Below are 13,997 nucleotides of genomic sequence, written 5' to 3' on the forward strand. Positions count from 1 at the left end.
AGGCGACCAGGGTTGGCGTCAGGAAGGGCATCCGGCCATAAAACATTGCCTCACAAAAAGCCAAACCCCTGCACAGCAGGGAAAAATGGCTGTAAAAACGGTCATTTTTTTTATTTTTTATGCTTATGTCAGACCGATGAAGGAATAGGACAGTTGGGCAGGTCTGAAAGCACAGTTGCCCAAAGACTGAAGCACGTATTGACAATCAGTTATTTACAGAACATATAAGGATCACAATCGATAGGGCACATATTTACAGGGGCATTCAAGCACATACACAGATCAAAAGGCACAGAGAAAATGCAATTACCCCTAGTACCTAAATTACCTATGACAAAAGACAGGCATGCCACACAATCAGACCGGGAAGAGTAGACAGGAAGAAGAGCGGAGTGTGGTTACGGCCCCTGACTCACCATGCACAGACGAGTGAGCCTGTGTCATTACAAAGTGAGGGACAGGATGGGTGAAGGAACTGGGGATATAGGGAGTGTGAGTGCAGGGTCGGATATCTTGTGTTTCGGCAGGCAGGAACGACCGCGGCCCTCATGGTACAAACCAGTAAACAGAAGAGGCTCGTAAGAGACACGTGCAGATATCTACAGGCTCGTAATAGGCCAGCTCCCTCCTGGCGGCTCTTGCGATTCTGGTAAGTAGATGACAGGATAAGCTTGACAGGTGAGAGCTTGGTCGATTAAAAAGAGCTTGTGGCAAAGAGAGTGCGTGGCCGTTGTTCCGTTCTGGCTTTTATGGAGGGAGGGATGAAGTTGCTCATGATGCTGTGGGCATCCCCTTGCCCATTCATGCCGCGTTTCCATTGACTCCTGATTCGCCGACACCGTGCGACTTCCAGAAAAGTCTGGGGGGACTGAGTGGCACATCTTTCTCGAAGAATCTTTGGCGGTGGTACTCTCCATTTCAGTGTGATTCCGTGTCTTTTTACTACAATAAATGTCTCCGTGATGTTTTAAAAGAAAGAACTGCAGGGAAGAAAGGAAGGGGATTTATTTAAACTCACGGACGGAATTTGTGTTGAGTGATGAATAATTATTTATTTCGTCAGTATGAGGCTCGAGGGGTGAAGATTGTCGAGGGGAGGGGAGGTACGGCTCGGGAGATATCGGTTTCGAAATGAAGGGATGAGGGATTGAGGATGAATGAATTGATGTTGAATAAGGAGAGGGTGGGTTCCCGTGGGAGTCCAGCTTTTGAGAGGGTGAAGGGTGTTGGTAGTCCGGTGGCTTAGCGAAAAAATCATGACACGCTGGATTAAAGCAACAAACTTTGCACACTGGTTGTTTGGGTCCCATGGAAGTATATTAGAGGGTGGTGTCCAGGTCAAAATGGCCACCAATTTCCAAAATGGCCACCTGAATAGCATTTCTGACCACATAAATACTACTAAATTGCATGTAAGGGTGATTTAGGAGGTTTAAATACAAAGAACCACACAAAATAACTTGGAAAAATATTTGGACAACTTATTTGGCTGCCATTCAAAATTCAAAATGTTCAAATTCAAAATGGCTGCCACATTGTATCCCAGGCTGACCTAATTTTACAATTAGACCTTTTTTCAATGTTTCTTATGAGGATACTGCTGCAAGAGATTTTTCATCAGATAAATATTAGGCACTATCTAAACTGTTAACTACAGTTACTGTTTCTGATGTCATAGTTAATAAAATGCCATCCCACACTAGACCTTTCGCAAGTCTTGCCATCACACTATTCTAAGGGTATAGTGCATCATGGGAACACTGGCAAAAGGCTTACTGTCACCTATAGTTGTCAGCATTGACGTAATTTACGCAAGTGTACCTCTACAACTATCTGAATTCATGCATGTAATGATAAAAAAGAATGTCTGAGCTAGGTTTACAACATCTTACTACATAAAAACTCATAATTATGTGGTTTACGTGATTACTATCTTTTGGGGAAAAATACCACCACCTGTGAGAAAAATCCAAATGACGTCATAATGTAGATGATCAAGGTTAAAATGTAAGTCGTGCTTCAAAAGTACCTTTTGTACTCATGCACCAACCCTTATTAGTTACAATTTGCATAAAACTGACCAATTGAGTTCTGCTCAGGATATCAGTTACATTCCATACTCAGCGAGTGCAACTTCCCCTGCACTCGGAGTGCTGTGCACTCCAAGCCTGTACTACTGCATGTGCATCTCCTTGAGCATAGTGGTTCAGTCTCACTGCCACACTTGATGAGCTGTCTGCAGCATTTTGTGGCCTCTGGTATTGTTGTCCACAGTGATTTCCATGTGTTGTCATTATTAGTCCAACTGAAAGCATCAGGACAAGGGACATTCTGTTCAGTTTTCAGGTTCATCAACCAGATGCTGGCTTGGTATATACTCTGGTTTGTGTGCTGGATCAGAGCAGCCTGAGATGGTGGGAGATTCTGCATCATTTGTACTTTGTGGGGGAAGAGTTTCTTCCTAAGGTCATTGACGCTTTCAGACGAGGTTGTGCTGTCATACAAAATGCAGGTTTATTGTTCTATGACTTTGAAGAGAGGTGATTCAACCGACATTGGCGTGAAAGGATACTGCATAGGGAAGTGGAAGGCTTCAGTAGCTGTAGGAAATGCCCTCTAGGCCTCCCAAGATGACTTTTTGCCCTTCCATTGAACTGTGATGTAGTATCTGGCCCAGTGAAGGCATGGAAGAATCGAAGTGCTCTGGATTTCCCTTCACAGAGTTCACCACAGAGGGAGTTGATGTGGTAAAACCTGAAGTGTTTTCCTTTTCCAAATGCTACCCACAGCTGAACATCAGGATGTTTCTCGAAGGTCAAAGAATAAGCCAGCCAGAAAGACCACAACATCTGTATCACTGTGCTAACCATAACAGTCTTTGCACCCTTTTGTAAAGCATCTGCGATATGAAGGCACATTCTGGAGTCGGCCTCTTCATGATCGGTTGCTGGCATAGGTTCACTGCTGCCTTTGGACACAACTGATTGTCCAGAGGTGATGTACACTTCCTTGTCAACTGGATACTCATAGACGGTAACTTCCTCTGTCAGCAAAGCAAACAGCTCTTCCTTGTTCTTAGACTCCTGTAGGAATGTAGCAAAGTTTCTAGGCAGCTTTGTCTGTGGGGCGACTTTCTTTCTCACGCCCTTCCCTCGAGTAGTATCCTTCAGGCTGCCCTCCCTGTAGGTGTCCCATACAATGTCCATCTGCTTGCAGCTTCGAAGCTGGTGATTGGTCCAGCGTACGAAGTTTCCAGCACTGTAGTCACCAAATGTTGTAGCATCACCTCTAAGAAGAGCGTGCACTACCGCTGGGCCATCAAACACTTTAACATCAAACTGTGTAGGAGCTTCTGGCTGCTTGCTGGGCTTCAGGAGATCCAGTAACTGCGATTTAGAGCTTGGCAGTCGGAGTTTACCATGCTGACTCAAGGATGGGGGCCAGGGATGATTCTCATGAGAGAAGAACTCATCCATATTGGCATCACAAACCTGGCTAGAGATTAACGGCTTGCTGAAGAGACTGTAGTCGCTCTTGATGTCCTCCATTTGCTGTTTCATCTTTGATTTAGATTTAGCATGAAGTTGTTTGAAAAGAAGCAGTCGATTCCGTTTGATTGGCTTATGGATTGACACAGTCCTCTCCACAAGGACGTCCTTAACATAGGCTTTGTACTGTTCCTTCCCTCGGGCTTCCATTGTATGCAGGGTATTGGCCGCAGCTTCATCAAGACACTTGTGACTGTTGATTGTCATGAGTTCTTGTGAATCTCCCAGAAAATGGTTACCCATCGATGTAATTGTTGCACAGAGCTTATTGACTTTCGTCTTGACCAATTCTTGAGTTGAAGCCCCCTGTTCATGGTTTTGGGTGTCAGTAGTCTCATGAGTGGTGTACTGGTCTTCAAACGCTGAGAGTAGTCTGGCCTGTTCTGGACCTGACACCATCCATCTCTTGAATGCTGCAGGGTTCTCTGTCAATCCAATTTCTCCACCAGTGTCCTTCACTCTTTCATTGTTTTGCTCATGTGCTTGATCCAGCGGCATGGTAGAAAATTTTCTTTGTGTCTTGGGAAAGACCCAGAACTTCTGTAGGTCATCTCTGATACTGTCGGGTAGGGATTTCATGTCCCTGATATGCACAGGAATCCAGCGAGTGTAATTTGGGTGGTCCAAGGCAAAGAACCAGGGGGTCAATGTCTCAAGTACAGCAATGAAGAGTGAGAAGTTTCTCTCACGATGAGAATGAACAAAGATGAGGACCAGGACTTCTAATTGCAGAATTATGTCCCAGTACTCAAAGGTGGGATTCTTTGCACACATTTCTTTCTTCCAGTCATTGAAGGCTGCTTCATCATGAGGGCCTACCTTCTCTCAGCATGCATCTTGCTGTAGTTTGGCAAGGAAAAGTGTGCTGATCTGATGGGCATGCCTCGTCCTTGTCAAGTGAGTTACATGAAGGAAGGAGTCTGCAGTTCCTGCAGAAGCAACACCTGCATCACTCAGAGCTGTAGTCCAACCACTTCCTTCTAGCAGGTCTCCAACCATCATCCACAAACCCATTTATATGTGGAGGCCTCCAAACATGACAACAAAAGACGCTTCACCAAATGTCTGTGGCCCACGTCCATTGCACATACTTAGCCAGGGCGTAGAGTGGTTGATCGAGTGCAATGATGAGTATCTGTCCTGGATTGCATTTTTCTGTTTCATGCTGTATAATGGTCATTCCATGTCTAACCATTGAAATGGTTGCAGCTTTCTCCAGAAAGAGTGGTAAGAGGGCACTAATGCCTATCGGGTCTGTAGGCTCTGGTTGATGCGATGCATGGTATGCAGCCCATGAGATGTATTCGTCTGTACATATTGTATCTTTGGAGAGGATCTGAATACTCTCCTGGACCCATTGCACTTCTTCATTCTTGGCCTCTTCAAGATGGCTTTCTATGTCAGGGGTATCAATGTCAGAAATACCAACCTCCGAGACAACTACACCATCAATATTGCAAGCCACGTCTGGTACAATGCAGTAGTTGTCAGGGGCAAATCCAGGAATTGGGTAGGGGGGGGGTTCCAAATAACAGAAAATTATAAATTACTGTGAGCTGTTAGTGGTTTATTTGGTACTGTATTGATACAGTTTTTCTGAGGCTTCTGGCCTTTTTTGTGGCACACTTTCATGGGAGAAGGAGTTCTGGGTGACCAGGGAACCCCTGGGTTTGCCACTGTAATGGTAAATATTTTTTTGTTGGGAAGGGGGGGGGGTTCTGGGTAACCAGGAAAGCCCTGTGGATTTGCCACTGGTTGTCTGGTCGAGAAGGTGTTCCGGTATGTTCAGGAGGGGGAACAGTGATAGCCGGTCTGCTGCTACCAGGGTTGGTGACAGTTGGGAACTGAAAGAGGCTAATACTTGTCTCATGGAAAGATCCTTGGGCTGTTGTGGAAGACAAGTTGTGGTCGATGTTGTCGAGAGCCCCGACTGTGAAAATACCATCAGGAATCTGTGGAGGGCACTGAATCATCATCTTCAAAGCGTTGGCACACAGCTGTGGTAAGCCAGTCTTCTTCCTCTAAGGTACGTTCATAACTGACACTCATGCCCATTTCATACAGCTGTGTCAACATTTTCTTACTTCGTGTAAGTGTGTGTACATTCAAACCAATATATAGAGGAAGGGGAGGCTCACGGTCCTTTGTATGGCATGACTTGGACACACTTGAAGCCTTTCCTTTGAAGTTTAAGGGTATATTTTAGCAGATTGAGAGACAGGCCTGGGAATGTGCAATGCTTTGGTCATTGATGTTGCTACCACACAGAAGCATAGATACCAGTGTTTTGAGAGAAGTGGGAACTGAACTTTCTTGGCAGTCAGTGGGAAATGTGCCAGAGAATTTAAAGAATTCACCATTAGATATCTCTTTCCGTACTGTTTTCACTACACTGGCCATGGAGAGAGCTTCTTCATCAGTCACGTGATGCCATTGCTGCCTTCAAAATTTGCTGAAGCCCCTCATTAAATACAAGGAGAGTGTTCTGCCCGTCTGACTGTTCGAGGCAGTCAGCTGCAAAGTGTGCAAGAAGCTGATTCTTGAGCCTTGACCTATTGATTGTTTTTCTGACACCTAGAATGTCAAGTCGCTGTTTAAACAATGTATGGATCTCGGAAAGTTTGAATATGTGAGTTCCGTCTTCAATTCTGCTTTCTATACAAGAAACCAGCTCTGCAAACACTCGAGCCTGCATCATTTTCTGATCAATAGTGGATGTGGTATTGTCTTCCTGCTTTTCTCTTTCCATATTTCTATAGCGATTCTTGAAGGCTGTTCGACATTTATTGTGATACTTAGCTTCAATAGCTACTAAATCACCTCCTGCAATTCTTGCTAGCAAGTCTTTGTCTTTCAATGCTGTAGCCATATCTCTGAGTGTCATATCTAGTCCTAAAGTAGAACAGTTACTGTATGCAGCTTGCCTTAAGTTTTTTCTACAGAAGATGCAGTCTTTCATAGTTGAAGATGACTCATGTGTTTGGCGTTTAGACTTTCTTTCATCCTGTTCAGTACTTTTTCGCTTATGTCTATTTCTTGCTCTTTCAAGCTTAGAGCTTGCAAACTTCAGTTTACATGCTTTATGCCATTTTGCACAATTTTCAATAAGTTCAGCAGCAGTGTCACATCCGCTGTAGGCTAACTCAACTGGAAGTGCTTATAGTTCACGAAATCCCTCCACATTCTGCAGGAAATCATCATGTGAAGCTATGCTTGACTGATTCCAATCCCACATTTAACAACTGCTGCACGACTGTGGCAAGGTGAAAACCTTCCAGATTAACAAAAACCTATGTTATATGTGGTATTTATACAGTATTACACCATGTGACCTTTGACCTTGACCTAGGCACCCCCCTCTAGAATGTTTCTATGGGACCTGTATAGTAAGTGTGCAAAATGTGGTGCTTTAATCCAGCGTGTCATGATCTTGCCCAAAATTGGCGTGAAGCCACCGGACTTTAGAGAAAAAAAAAAAGAGAAGAAGAAAGAGCAAGAGAGAGAGAGAGGGGGGGGAAGAGAAGAAAGAGCAAGAGGGGGGGAAGAGAGAGAGAGAGAGAGAGAGAGAGAGAGAGAGAGAGAGAGAGAGAGAAAAGAACGGGAGAGGGGAAGATTGAGAGAGAGAGGGGGGGGGGGGAAAGAAGAAAGAGCAGAATGAGTGAGAGAGAGAGGGGGGAAGAGAAGAAAGAGCGAGAGGGAAAGATAAGAAAGGGTGAGAGGGGAAAGAGCGAGAGAGAGAGGAAGAGGGGAAGATTGAGAGAGAGGGGGAAGAAGGGAAAGAGAAGAAAGAGAGAGAGAGGGGAAAGAGAAGAAAGAGCAAGAGAGAGGAAGAGGGGAAGATTGAGAGAGAGGGGGGAAAGGGGGAGAGAGAGAAGAAAAGGGGGGGGGGAGAGGGAGAGAGAAGAAAGGGTGAGAGGGGAAAGAGAAGAAAGAGCGAGAGAGGCGAAAAAAAGAGAAGAAAGGGCAAGAGAGAGGGGAGAGGCGGAAAAGAAGAAAGAGCGAGAGAGAGGGGAGAGGGGGAAAAGAGAAGAAAGAGCGAGAGAGAGGGGAGAGGCGAGAGCGAGAAGAAGAGGGGAAGAGAGAGAGAGGAGGGAGAAGAGAAGAAAGAGCGAGAGAGGGGATAGAGGGAAAAGAGAAGAAAGAACGAGAGAAAGAGAAAGAGAAAGAGAGAGAGAGAGAGAGAGAAAAAAAGAGGGGAAAGAGGGGAAAGAGGGGAAAGAGGGGAAAGAGGGGAAAGAGGGGAAAGAGGGGAAAGAGGGGAAAGAGGGGAAAGAGGGGAAAGAGGGGAAAGAGAGAGAGAGAGAGAGAGAGAAAAGAGAAGAAAGAGCGAGAGAGGGCGGAAGAGAAGAAAGAGCGAGAGAGGGCGGAAGAGAAGAAAGACCGAGAGAGGGCGGAAGAGAAGAAAGACCGAGAGGGAAAGAGAAGAAAGAGCGAGGGGGGAGAGAGGCAAAAGAGAAGAAAGAGCAAGAGGGGGGGGTAAGAGAAGAAAGAGCAAGAGGGGGGGAAGAGAAGAAAGAGCAAGAGGGGGGGAAGAGAAGAAAGAGCAAGAGGGGGGGAAGAGAAGAAAGAGAGAGAGAGTGGGAGGAAAGATCGAGGGAGGATCGATAGATAGAGAGAGAATGAGAGAGAGAGAGGAAAGAGAAGAAAGAGCGGGAGAGAGGAAGAGCGGAAGATTGAGAGAGAGGGGCGAAAGAGGGGAAAGAAGCGAGAGCAAGAGGGGGGAAGAGGGGAGAGAAGAAAGAGTGGGAGAGGGGGGAAGAGGGGAAAGAGAAGAAAGAGCAAGAGAGAGAGGAAGATTGAGAGAGGGGGGGAAAGAGAAGAAAGAGTGAGAGAGCGGAGAAGAGAAGAAAGAGCGAGAGAGAGAGGAAGAGGGGAAGATTGAGAGAGAGGGAAAGAGAAGAAAGAGCGAGAGGGAAAGAGAAGAAAGTGTGAGAGAGAGGGGGGAAGAGAAGAAAGAGCGAGAGAGAGAGAGGGGAAAGAGAAGAGAAAGAGAAGAAAGAGGGGAAAGAGAAGAGAGAGGGGAAAGAGAAGAAAGAGCGAGAGAGAGAGGTGGGAAAGAGGGGAGAGAAGAAAGAGCGAGAGAGAGAGGGGTGAAGAGGGGAAAGAGAAGCAAGAGCGAGAGGGGGGAAGAGGGGAAGATTGAGAGAGGGGGGAAGAGGTGAAGATAAGAAAGAGAGGAGGGGAGAGAGGGAAAAGAGAAGAAAGAGCAAGAGGGGGGGGGAAGAGAAGAAAGAGCGAGAGAGAGAAAGAGAGAGTTATAAAAGAACGAGCGAGAAGGGAAAGAGAAGAAAGAGCGAGAGGGAAAAGAGAAGAAAGAGCGAGAGAGAGAGGTGGGAAAGAGAAGAGAGGAGATAGAGACCGGGAGGCACAAGCGAGAGGGGAAAGAAAAGACAGAGCGAGAGAGAGGGGAAAGAGAAAAAAGAGCAAGAGAGGGAAAAAGAGAAGAAAGAGCAAGATAGAGGGGGCAAAGAGAGAAAAGAGAAGAAAGAGCGAGAGAGAGAGGAAGAGGGGAAGATTGAGAGAGGGGGAAGAGGTGAAGATTGAGAGGGGGGTGAAGAGAAGAAAGAGAGAGAGGGGAGAGAGGGAAAAAGAAGAAAGAGCGAGAGCGAGAGCGACAGAGAGAGAGAGGGGAAGATTGAGAGGGGGGGAAGATAAGAAAGAGCGACAGAGAGGAGAAAGGGGGGGAGAGGGGAGAGAGAAGAAAGGGTGAGAGGGGAGAGAGCGAGAGAGAGGGGAAAGAGAAGAAAGAGCAAGAGAGGGAAAAAGAGAAGAAAGAGCAAGATAGAGGGGGGAAAGACGGAAAAGAGAAGAAAGAGCGAGAGAGAGAGGAAGAGTGGAAGATTGAGAGGGGGGGTGAAGAGAAGAAAGAGAGAGAGGGGAGAGAGGGAAAAAGAAGAAAGAGCGAGAGAGAGAGAGAGAGAGAGAGAGAGAGAGAGAGAGAGAGAGAGAGAGAGAGAGAGAGAGAGAGAGAGAGAGAGAGAGAGAGAGAGAGAGAGAAAGAGAAGAAAGAATGAGAGAGGAAGAGGGGAAGATTGAGAGAGAGGGGGAAAGAGAAGAAAGAATGAGAGAGGAAGAGGGGAAGATTGAGAGAGAGGGGGGAAAGAGAGGAAAGAATGAGAGAGGAAGAGGGGAAGATTGAGAGAGAGGGGGAAAGAGAGGAAGATTGAGAGGGGGGGAAGAGAAGGAAGATTGAGGGGGGAAGAGAAGAAAGAGAGAGAGAGGGGAGAGAGAGGGAAAAGAGCAAGAGGGGGGGAGAGAAGAAAGAGGGAAAAGGGAAGAAAGAGCAAGAGAAAGGAGAGAGGGGAAAGAGCGAGAAAGGGAAAAAAAGAGAAGAAAGAGCAAGATAGAGGGGGAGAGATGGAAAAAGAAGAAAGAGCGAGAGAGAGGAAGTGGGGAAGATTGAGAGGGGCGGGTGAAGAGAAGAAAGAGCAAGACGGGGGGGAGAAGAAAGAGTGAGAGAGAGAGAGGAAAGAGAAGAAAGAGAGAGAGAGAGAGAGTGGGAGGAAAGATCGAGGGAGGATCGAACGATAGAGAGAGAATGAGAGAGAGAGGAAAGAGAAGAAAGAGCGGGAGAGAGGAAGAGGGGAAGATTGAGAGAGAGGGGCGAAAGAGGGGAAAGAAGCGAGAGCAAGAGGGGGGAAGAGGGGAGAGAAGAAAGAGTGGGAGAGGGGGGGGGAAGAGGAGAAAGAGAAGAAAGAGCGAGAGAGAGAGAGGAAGAGTGGAAGATTGAGAGAGGGGGGAAAAGAGAAGAAAGAGTGAGAGAGCGGAGAAGAGAAGAAAGAGCGAGAGAGAGAGGAAGAGGGGAAGATTGAGAGAGAGGGAAAGAGGAGAAAGAGCGAGAGGGAAAGAGAAGAAAGTGTGAGAGAGAGGGGGGAAAGAGAAGAGAGAGGGGAAAGAGAAGAAAGAGCGAGAGAGAGAGAGGTGGGAAAGAGGGGAGAGAAGAAAGAGAGAGAGAGAGAGAGGGGGGGAAGAGGGGAAAGAGAAGCAAGAGCGAGAGGGGGGAAGAGGGGAAGATTGAGAGAGAGGGGGAAGAGGTGAAGATAAGAAAGAGAGAGAGGGGAGAGAGGGAAAAGAGAAGAAAGAGCAAGAGGGGGGGAAGAGAAGAAAGAGCGAGAGAGAGGAAAGAGAAGAGAAAAAAGAGCGAGAGAGAGGGGAAAGAAGAAAGAGTGAGAGAGAGAGGGGGAAGAGGAGAAATAAGAGAGGAGAGAGAGAGAGAGGAAAGAGAAGAATGAGTGAGCGAGAGGGGGAAGAGGGGAAAGAGAAGAGAGATGGGAAAGAGAAGAAAGAGCGAGAGAGGGGAAATAGAGAGAGAGGAAAGAGAATAAAGAGCGAGATAGAGAGGGGAAAGAGAAGAAAGGAGAGAGAGAGAGGGGAGAGAGGAAAGAGAAGAGGGTGAAAGAGGGGAAAGAGAAGAAAGAGCAAGAGGGAAAGAGAAGCGAGAGCGAGAAGAAGAGGGGAAGAGAGAGAGAGAGGAGAGAGAAGGGAGAAGAGAAGAAAGAGCGAGAGAGGGGATAGAGGGAAAAGAGAAGAAAGAGCGAGAGCAAGAGAAAAAGAGAGAGAGAGATAGAGAGATAGAGGGAGAGAGAGAGGAAAGAGAAGAAAGAGCGGAAGAGAAGAAAGACCGAGAGGGAAAGAGAAGAAAGAGCGAGGCGGGAGAGAGGGAAAAGAGAAGAAAGAGGGTGGCGGGCGAGCGGGAAAACTGAAGAAAGAGCAAGAGGGGGGGAAGAGAAGAAAGAGCAAGAGGGGGGGGAAGAGAAGAAAGAGTGAGAGGGGAAAGAGAAGAAAGAGCGAGAGAGAGGAAAGAGGAGAAACAGAGAGCGAGGAAAGAGAAGAAAGAGAGAGAGAGAGAATGGGAGGAAAGATCGAGGGAGGATCGATAGATAGAGAGAGAATGAGAGAGAGAGAGAGAGGAGAGAGAGAGGAAAGAGAAGAAACAGCGGGAGAGTGGAAGAGGCGAAGATTGTGAGAGAGGGGCGAAAGAGGGGTAAGAAGCGAGAGCAAGAGGGGGGAAGAGGGGAGAGAAGAAAGAGTGGGAGAGGGGGGGGGGAGAGGGGAAAGAGAAGAAAGAGCAAGAGAGGGAAAAAGAGAAGAAAGAGCAAGATAGAGGGGGGAAAGACGGAAAAGAGAAGAAAGAGCGAGAGAGAGAGGAAGAGGGGAAGATTGGAGAGAGGGGGAAGAGGTGAAGATTGAGAGGGGGGTGAAGAGAAGAAAGAGCGAGAGAGAGGAGAAAGGGGGGAGAGGGGAGAGAGAAGAAAGGGTGAGAGGGGAAAGAGCGAGAGAGAGGGGAAAGAGAAGAAAGAGCAAGAGAGGGAAAAAGAGAAGAAAGAGCAAGATAGAGGGGGGAAAGACGGAAAAGAGAAGAAAGAGCGAGAGAGAGAGGAAGAGGGGAAGATTGAGAGAGAGGGGGAAAGAGAAGAAAGAATGAGAGAGGAAGAGGGGAAGATTGAGAGAGAGGGGGAAAGAGGGGAAGATTGAGAGGGGGGAAGAGAAGGAAGATGGAGGGGGGAAGAGAAGAAAGAGAGAGAGGGAAAAGAGCAAGAGGAGGGGGGAAGAGAAGAAAGAGAGAGAGGGGAGAGAGAGGGAAAAGAGCAAGAGGGGGGGGGGGAGAGAAGAAAGAGCGAGAGAGGGAAAAGGGAAGAAAGAGCAAGAGAAAGGAGAGAGGGGAAAGAGCGAGAAAGGGAAAAAAAGAGAAGAAAGAGCAAGATAGAGGGGGGAGAGATGGAAAGAAGAAGAAAGAGCAAGAGAGAGGAAGTGGGGAAGATTGAGAGGGCGGGGTGAAGAGAAGAAAGAGCAAGACGGGGGGGGGGGGAGAGAGAGAGAGAGAGAGAGAGAGAGAGAGAGAGAGAGAGAGAGAGAGAGAGAGAGAGAGAGAGAGAGAGAGAGAGAGAGAGAGAGAGAGAGAGAGAGAGAGAGAGAGAGAGAGAGAGAGAGAGAGAGAGAGAAAAGAGAAGAAAGACCGAGAGGGAAAGAGAAGAAAGAGCGAGGGGGGAGAGAGGGAAAAGAGAAGAAAGAGCAAGAGGGGGGGTAAGAGAAGAAAGAGCAAGAGGGGGGGGGAAGAGAAGAAAGAGCAAGAGGGGGGAAGAGAAGAAAGAGCAAGAGGGGGGAAGAGAAGAAAGAGTGAGAGGGGAAAGAGAAGAAAGAGCGAGAGAGAGGAAAGAGGAGAAACAGAGAGCGAGGAAAGAGAAGAAAGAGAGAGAGAGTGGGAGGAAAGATCGAGGGAGGATCGATAGATAGAGAGAGAATGAGAGAGAGAGGAAAGAGAAGAAAGAGCGGGAGAGAGGAAGAGGGGAAGATTGAGAGAGAGGGGCGAAAGAGGGGAAAGAAGCGAGAGGAAGAGGGGGGAAGAGGGGAAAGAGAAGAAAGAGCAAGAGAGAGAGGAAGATTGAGAGAGGGGGGAAAGAGAAGAAAGAGTGAGAGAGCGGAGAAGAGAAGAAAGAGCGAGAGAGAGAGGAAGAGGGGAAGATTGAGAGAGAGGGAAAGAGAAGAAAGAGCGAGAGGGAAAGAGAAGAAAGTGTGAGAGAGAGGGGGAAGAGAAGAAAGAGCGAGAGAGAGAGAGGGGAAAGAAGAGAAAGAGAAGAGAGAGGGGAAAGAGAGAGGAAAGAGAAGAGAGAGGGGAAAGAGAAGAAAGAGCAAGAGAGAGAGGTGGGAAAGAGGGGAGAGAAGAAAGAGCGAGAGAGAGAGAGGGGTGAAGAGGGGAAAGAGAAGCAAGAGCGAGAGGGGGGAAGAGGGGAAGATTGAGAGAGGCGGGAAGAGGTGAAGATAAGAAAGAGAGAGAGGGGAGAGAGGGAAAAGAGAAGAAAGAGCAAGAGGGGGGGGGGGAAGAGAAGAAAGAGCGAGAGAGAGAAAGAGAGAGTTAGAAAAGAACGAGCGAGAAGGGAAAGAGAAGAAAGAGCGAGAGGGTAAAGAGAAAAGAGTGAGAGAGGGGAAAAAAGAAGAAAGAGCGAGAGAGAGAGGGGGAAAGAGAAGAGAGGAGATAGAGATCGGGAGGAACAAGCGAGAGGGGAAAGAAAAGAAAGAGCGAGAGAGCGGGAAAAAGAGAAGAAAGAGCGGGAGAGAGAGAGATAGGGGAGCGGGAGAGAAGAGAGAGCGGCAGTGAGGGACGAGAAGAGAAAAAAGAGCGAGAGAGAGGGGAAACAAGAAAGCGTGAGAGAGAGAGGGGGGAAGAGGAGAAATGAGAGAGGAGAGGGAGAGAGGAAAGAGAAGAATGAGTGAGCGAGGGGGGGGGAAGAGGGGAAAGAGAAGAGAGATGGGAAAGAGAAGAAAGAGCGAGAGAGGGGAAATAGAGAGAGAGGAAAGAGAAGAAAGAGCGAGATAGAGGGGGGGGGAGAGGGGAAAGAGAAGAAAGTAGAGAGAGATCAGGAGGAACAAGCGAGAGGGGAAAGAAAAGAAAGAGCGAGAGAGAGGGGAGAGAGGGACAAAGAAGAAAGAGTGAGAGAGAGGGAAAAATGG

General features: G+C 47.6%; 2 pseudogenes; both read right to left on the bottom strand.

Annotated features, from left to right (window-relative positions):
* LOC147013415 (uncharacterized) lies at window positions 1-5,082 on the bottom strand (annotated as a pseudogene).
* LOC147013416 (uncharacterized) overlaps window positions 5,080-13,997 on the bottom strand; it is a 24,048-nt pseudogene continuing 15,130 nt past the window's right edge.

Source organism: Eptatretus burgeri, chromosome 14 (genome assembly GCF_056783735.1).
Source record: "Eptatretus burgeri isolate ZD-2024b chromosome 14, Ebu_testis_v1, whole genome shotgun sequence".
Classification (NCBI taxonomy): domain Eukaryota; kingdom Metazoa; phylum Chordata; class Myxini; order Myxiniformes; family Myxinidae; genus Eptatretus; species Eptatretus burgeri.